Source organism: Thalia democratica, chromosome 3, assembly GCF_965202585.1.
Source record: "Thalia democratica chromosome 3, ktThaDemo2.hap1.1, whole genome shotgun sequence".
In the NCBI taxonomy this organism is placed as follows: domain Eukaryota; kingdom Metazoa; phylum Chordata; class Thaliacea; order Salpida; family Salpidae; genus Thalia; species Thalia democratica.
In genome coordinates, this window is record NC_139167.1 from 46,135,225 (window position 1) to 46,141,224 (window position 6,000).

Sequence of the window (6,000 nt, forward strand, 5' to 3'; positions counted from 1 at the left end):
TACTTTCCAAAATCTAATCTACTTGAAAAATACTTTAAATTATGTTTAGTACACTGACAAGCTCTTTAAGCGAAATCTAGCTTGCTGAATAAATTCATGTCCTAGACAAGACATTAAAAGGTATCCGTGGTGTACGACTCGATAACCGAAAGTTTCTTTGTGCACCAGGTCCTAGGACCAAACATTTTGAGCGTTTTTTTTATCATTCAATAAATTATATAACTTATGAGGATATAAAAATACAGTATTTAATAATATTAAAAATATAATTCTGTTGTATTCACAAAGTTTTTTTTGAATAAAATTTTTAACGAATTTAATATTAGTTTAAGTAAAACTTAGGTCGAGGGCCGGTAGCCTTTTATAAGTTTTGGACCGCAACGTATTGTAAAAGGTCTGCGCGGACCGTAGTCATTTTATAATAACTATAGTAATCAGTATTGAAATACTATTTTAAACCAAAAGTTTGATAAAATAAGCAAATATAGGGTAGTAGTAGAAAGTAAAAAGTTAAATTAAGAGCCTATACGTAAGTTTTTACCACAAAATTTTTCGTTTAAAAATGTATTTTTAACTGAAAAGTAGTGATATACTGAATCCACTATTCAGATCTAACCTTATACGGCCTTTTTTCAGACCCGAAATCGGTCGGATACTAGTTTTTTTAATTAATATTTTATTAGATTAATTAGATGCCGGAATCTAAATTAAAAAACTTTCCGGAACTGTTTCCAGATGGATCTTAATTTTGTGGATCCGGTAGATCCCTTGTTTTGGCAAATGTTATCTAAAAACAGAACGAGGTAAAATTATTTGAAACGAACAATAGTCACTTCTTCAAAATTTTTCAATTCAAACAGTCACAGGCTGTGACAAAACGTTCCCTAAAAGACACAATAGATTTATGGACCATAAACTACTTCGGTTACGTGACAATTCAAATTCGGACAATTCCAATTTCAATAAATCAAATTCTTTAAGAATGTTTAAGGGCAACAACTTAAAAATTAATTGAAATTTTTAAAGAAAAAGCGGTTGTAGGTCTAATTCAGGGATGGGTCGGAAGGCAGTTGGTGCTTGCGGGCCAAACTTGCAACTTTTAAAATCTTCGTGGGCCGCAGTTTTAGTTTTAGAAATCTTTGTACAATCTATTGGTTTTAGTTTAAGTCACACAAAAAAAAAACAGTTTTATTTTTATTAATTTTTTAAAGTTAAATGAGTTTTAGCTACACATAAAGGGTCTATAAAAATTGTACATATTTATTGGACTAAAAGTTACATTCGATGATATGACTCAGTCTTAATAAATGTCTACTATTAAAACACTTAAAAACTTTAATTTAAATATTTTTTTAGTTGCCACCTAACTTTCAACAAAAAGCAAGTTTAAAAAACGTTCATGGGTCACTTTTATACATTTTTCATATAAAAACCATTTTTTCATATATTTTCTAAAATATTAGTTGTTGAAATTAACCTTTGCGAACTAAATAAATAGATCTCTTTTAAAATTTAGTAATCTATTAACTAACTACAATTAATTCATACCTGTTTGTATTATTAAAATTAAAAACAAAATTTAACATAAATAATAGCAAATACTCTAGTGACATATATTATTAATAATCAATATAGTTCTACACATATTTGGCATTGAAATTTCTGTATTACATCAAAAAATCTTAATTTTATAAAAATTTGAAAAATCCAAAAACTGAAAGACTTGCTGTTAACCAAGCTGTTAACGATTGTCATAAAAAGTCACGCAATATGTAGCTGAACTACATAAAATTACAATTTATAAACTACAGTTTTTGAAAGTATTTTGAGAATTCGGATATTTATTCAAAATAGCATAAATAAAAGTTTCACAAACACTTGAGTTTTCTAAAGTGACTTTAAATTTACAAAATAAAGTAGTAACGAAGTTTATTAACAGTTAAATAAACATATACCACGAAAACACAAAAATTTAATTATCGTAAGTTAGCTTTGAAAGGACTGACAAGTGTCTAAAATATCTTTTATTAAGTATAAAAAATTATTAAGTCATTATTAAAGTAAAAAAAACTTTTTTTTTTTGAGGACTGTGGAAATTCTTCATTGCTTTATCTTCCGTTAAAAAGAATAAGTATAAATTACTTTGATTAATAACATACAGACTTAATAAATTTAAAATATCTAAATCAAGTACCAATTAAAAATTAAGTTCAAAAAAAGAGCATCTGTGTAGGTTAGTGTGCAATGCATAGCAATTAAGGAGCGTTAACTTAACTCGATTAGCACATTTTGCAATTATTTAAAAACGTCCAAACTTGAGATCAGATTATTTTCCTTATCTTAAAATCTAACTAAGATTGTTTTCTAAAGAACTTTGCCTTTATTTAAAAAACAACTATTGGATTGCGGTTTAAATTTTTGAGTGGGGCCCCTAAGAAAAAAAAACATTTTGGATTTTTTTACTTCAACCAATGTTTTAGCCAGAAATTATTAAATATTTTTGTAATCTTACTTTGCTGTTTTCTCAAAATTCGTTATTTTTTTTTACAAATGTTTAATATTTTAAAAGTATATACAAATATGCCCGATTGTAAGTTTCAAAGACCTTCAATTTTTTAACGGTCACTGAAGCAAAAAAAAGTTAAATCATTTTAATACACTTAATTATGACTATTTTAAAAGGTCTACGCTTTTTTTAATCTAACTATTTTTATGTAAGACATGACCCGTGCACGTTTTACTAAAGTTATAATTAATTGAACATGAAATCCCTCATGTTTCTTTTATAACCTACATACCTTTTTTAATGTTATTTGTGTATACATTATTTTTTTAATTGTGGCCATTTAAAATATTTTTTAAGAATTTGAATTGTTCTAATTTTTTTTTACTAAATTAAATATTAGTAAAAAATAGATTCCAAAAATCAGCGTTTGTGTACATAGTACTGAATTTAAAGTGCACGGAAAGTTTATGAGAAAATCAAAGTATGTCAAACTAGAGTTGAATAAACTAATATACGTTATGTCTTAATATTATATAATTTGAAATGTTTTTGTTCACACTTAAATACCATATATAGTGGTAAAACGTCTATGAGAGAAACTTAGGTATAACTTACATTTTAAACTAATTAATTAAATTGCAAAGAAATGATATACTAGTTAATTACTGTGCATTACTTTTTTACACAATGGACTACATTTGCACTTAGTTTATCTATTTAATAAAAGTGTATTACATAACTAACTTTTTTTAAGTACTTTTAAAATTTTGTTTTTGATAACTAATTGCTATTGTAAAAAGGAAGTTATTATCTAAACAGATTAAAAAAAATTCTAGAAAGCTAATCTGCCTTTTTCACAGTTTTAAGTCTAAGCAGTAAAATTATTGATGATTTAAAATTGGTAAATACAGGGACGTAAAACTAAGTTGATAAAATTACAACAAATCAATGAAAAAAATCAACTTATATTATAGAATTGTTCAGCGCGCCACATTTGCATGCTCGCGGGCCGCAGATTTAACCTATGCGGGCTGCAGCTTGCCGACCCCTAGTCTAATTGATTAGATCATGATAGTAAAAATATTGAATAAAATTAAAAGAAAAAATATTTTAATACTAAAAACTACTATATTTTAAAACTATTATTTTAGCCTTGGACGGGTCAAGTAGGCACGAAGTTCATTTTTCCACGAGGGGTCAATTTAAACGCAGACACTTTTTACGAGTGGTCACTTTTGAACGGAGGGTAAATTTTTACGAGTGACAATTTTGCACAACAGTAAAAAATCAAAATAAAATTAAAATAAAATTATCAACCAAGGGCAAGGTAAAGGAAGGGTAATGGTGATAGTAAAGAAAAAAAGGAAAAATATATTAATAAGAAAAATAAATACCGATCAAGGGTAAGGATTAGGGGTAAAAGTAAAGGAAAATAAGTAGAATAAAAAAATACTCACAAAGGGTTAGAGGTAACAGTGACAGTTAAAAAAGCATTAATAGAACTAAACCAATTATTAAAAAAAAACAAGTTTTAACCCGTGCAAAAGTGTCTTCATGTATACTTGATACTTACTTATTTTAGCCATATCTCAGAAATTTTTTTAATTTTGCAAAAAAAAAATCTTGTAGTTATTAGTTAGACCTACAATCGCTTTATTTCTTTTTTTTTAAGATATACTATTTTTCAATTTTTGGTCCTTTAAACTTTTTTTTTTAATTTGAGTTGTCGGGACTCGAATTGTCCGAATTTGAATTGTCATGCACTCGACTAGTTCACAGTAGCAGTACTTTAAAGAGTTGTGATTGATATTGAAAAGCCAAAAATGTTGATGTAAAAAACAAAAGTAAACTCTCTAATTGATCTTTATTGCCATACGTTTACCATAGCTATATCAACAAAGAATATTGATGGATTGTTTCATAATAATTTTATTGCTTCGCTTTATGACAAACTAATACTATTTTAAATGTAGTATTTAAAGTTTTAGTGATTTTTCTAATTCCTGAATATGTCAATTTTTGTATAACAAAGTTAGACAACTTCTTTAGTCGGTGGACGTGACTTGGCAGCGTTTTGTACATAACATGCCAAATTTGTTCTACATAGACTTTTCAAGGACACTTTACATTTGATAAACTACTAACTTTATAAGTAAGTCATGTCCAGATAAAGTTCTATAAATAGGAGCTAAAAGATAACAAAGTACAGTTTTATTTTTAGATAGTTTAATATGCAATTTTTAAATATTTAACTCTAAAAAACACAATAAACTAAACAATTTAACTTATAGGATAACTATTTAAAACAAATACTTAAACATCGTGATTTATTTAATTTTTTTTCTTATTTAATTGAAAATGAGATCGAAATCCGGATCCGACCGGATCCTAATTTTTTGATCCGGTAGATTTATACAGTGAATAGTATTTCGCGGGTCGCAGATTCTCGCTTTAAGAGCCGGCGCATGTTATAATTAACAAGTACATATATTTTGAAGATTTATTTTTTATCTAAACTTCATTCTTTCTAAGAATACCAAAAAGTGTTAAGATTTTATTAAGAGAACCTAAACATAAAACAATGTTTTGCCCTGTAAGGCTCTTCAAGACAAAATTTATTTTTATAATTAGAAACAGTTTAAAAAATCTTAACGATTAGTCTCGTTATATCTGTATAAAATGAAAATTTTCATTGTACATTTTAAAACTAAAAATACAATATCATAGTGAAAAGCGTTTAAAAAATATTAATCTAATATTTTAATTTAATAAGTTGCAACTTATATAAGCACTAAGAGAGGGTATTGTTTTATAAACTTAATATAGCTGCATTAGTCTAATAAAATAATTCACAAACAGCTCATTGAAAATAGTAGTTTGCTATTTTAATACCAATGATTAATATAGAAGTGCTGCTAAAATATGTTTTTGAATATAACTTTACTTGATTTTTGCAATTTAGGTCGTAGTTGCATTTTTCTCTGCATGTTATATAATGTAAAGGAGTAGCACCAAACACATCTTTCAAAGTTGTATCCAGCAAAAACTCTGAATATTTGTATTACTAATATTGAAAAGCATAATTTCACTTAAAGACACTCTAACACTTTAAGTTTAATTTTCAATATTTTTTTTTAATTTTTAAAATCATCTTACTAACTCTAATAACGTTATACCATTGTTATTTTTGAAACATTACGATGCAATTACTTTTTTATGATTACTAAACTCTTGTTAATAATCCGAACGTAAAAAATATATAGATTAAATTTACCGATGAACTTAAAAAACAGCAAACATGTTTAAAAATTCATTTAATCACTCTTAGAAACATTAGAGGATCACTTTATGTTTTTTTTTACTCTTTCAAGTATTTCATTTTCGAACATAGTCCTAAAATATTTTCTTAAACTATGATCTGTTTATTGCTTAATAGTTGGGAAACAGTAATAAGTCTTTTATAAAGATTCATTTTTTAAAAAAGCATACCTTTA

At 26.3% G+C, this 6,000-nt stretch overlaps 1 protein-coding gene across 1 annotated transcript in view; it reads right to left on the reverse strand.

Annotated features, from left to right (window-relative positions):
* Positions 1-5,473, reverse strand: part of LOC145832317 (transient receptor potential cation channel subfamily A member 1 homolog) — a 46,384-nt gene extending 40,911 nt beyond the window's left edge. Inside the window, exon 1 of the mRNA XM_082939637.1 lies at positions 5,451-5,473. The gene's annotated coding sequence lies outside the window, so the exon portion shown is untranslated. The remainder of the gene's footprint in view (positions 1-5,450) is intronic.
* Between the last annotated feature and the right edge of the window lie 527 nt (positions 5,474-6,000).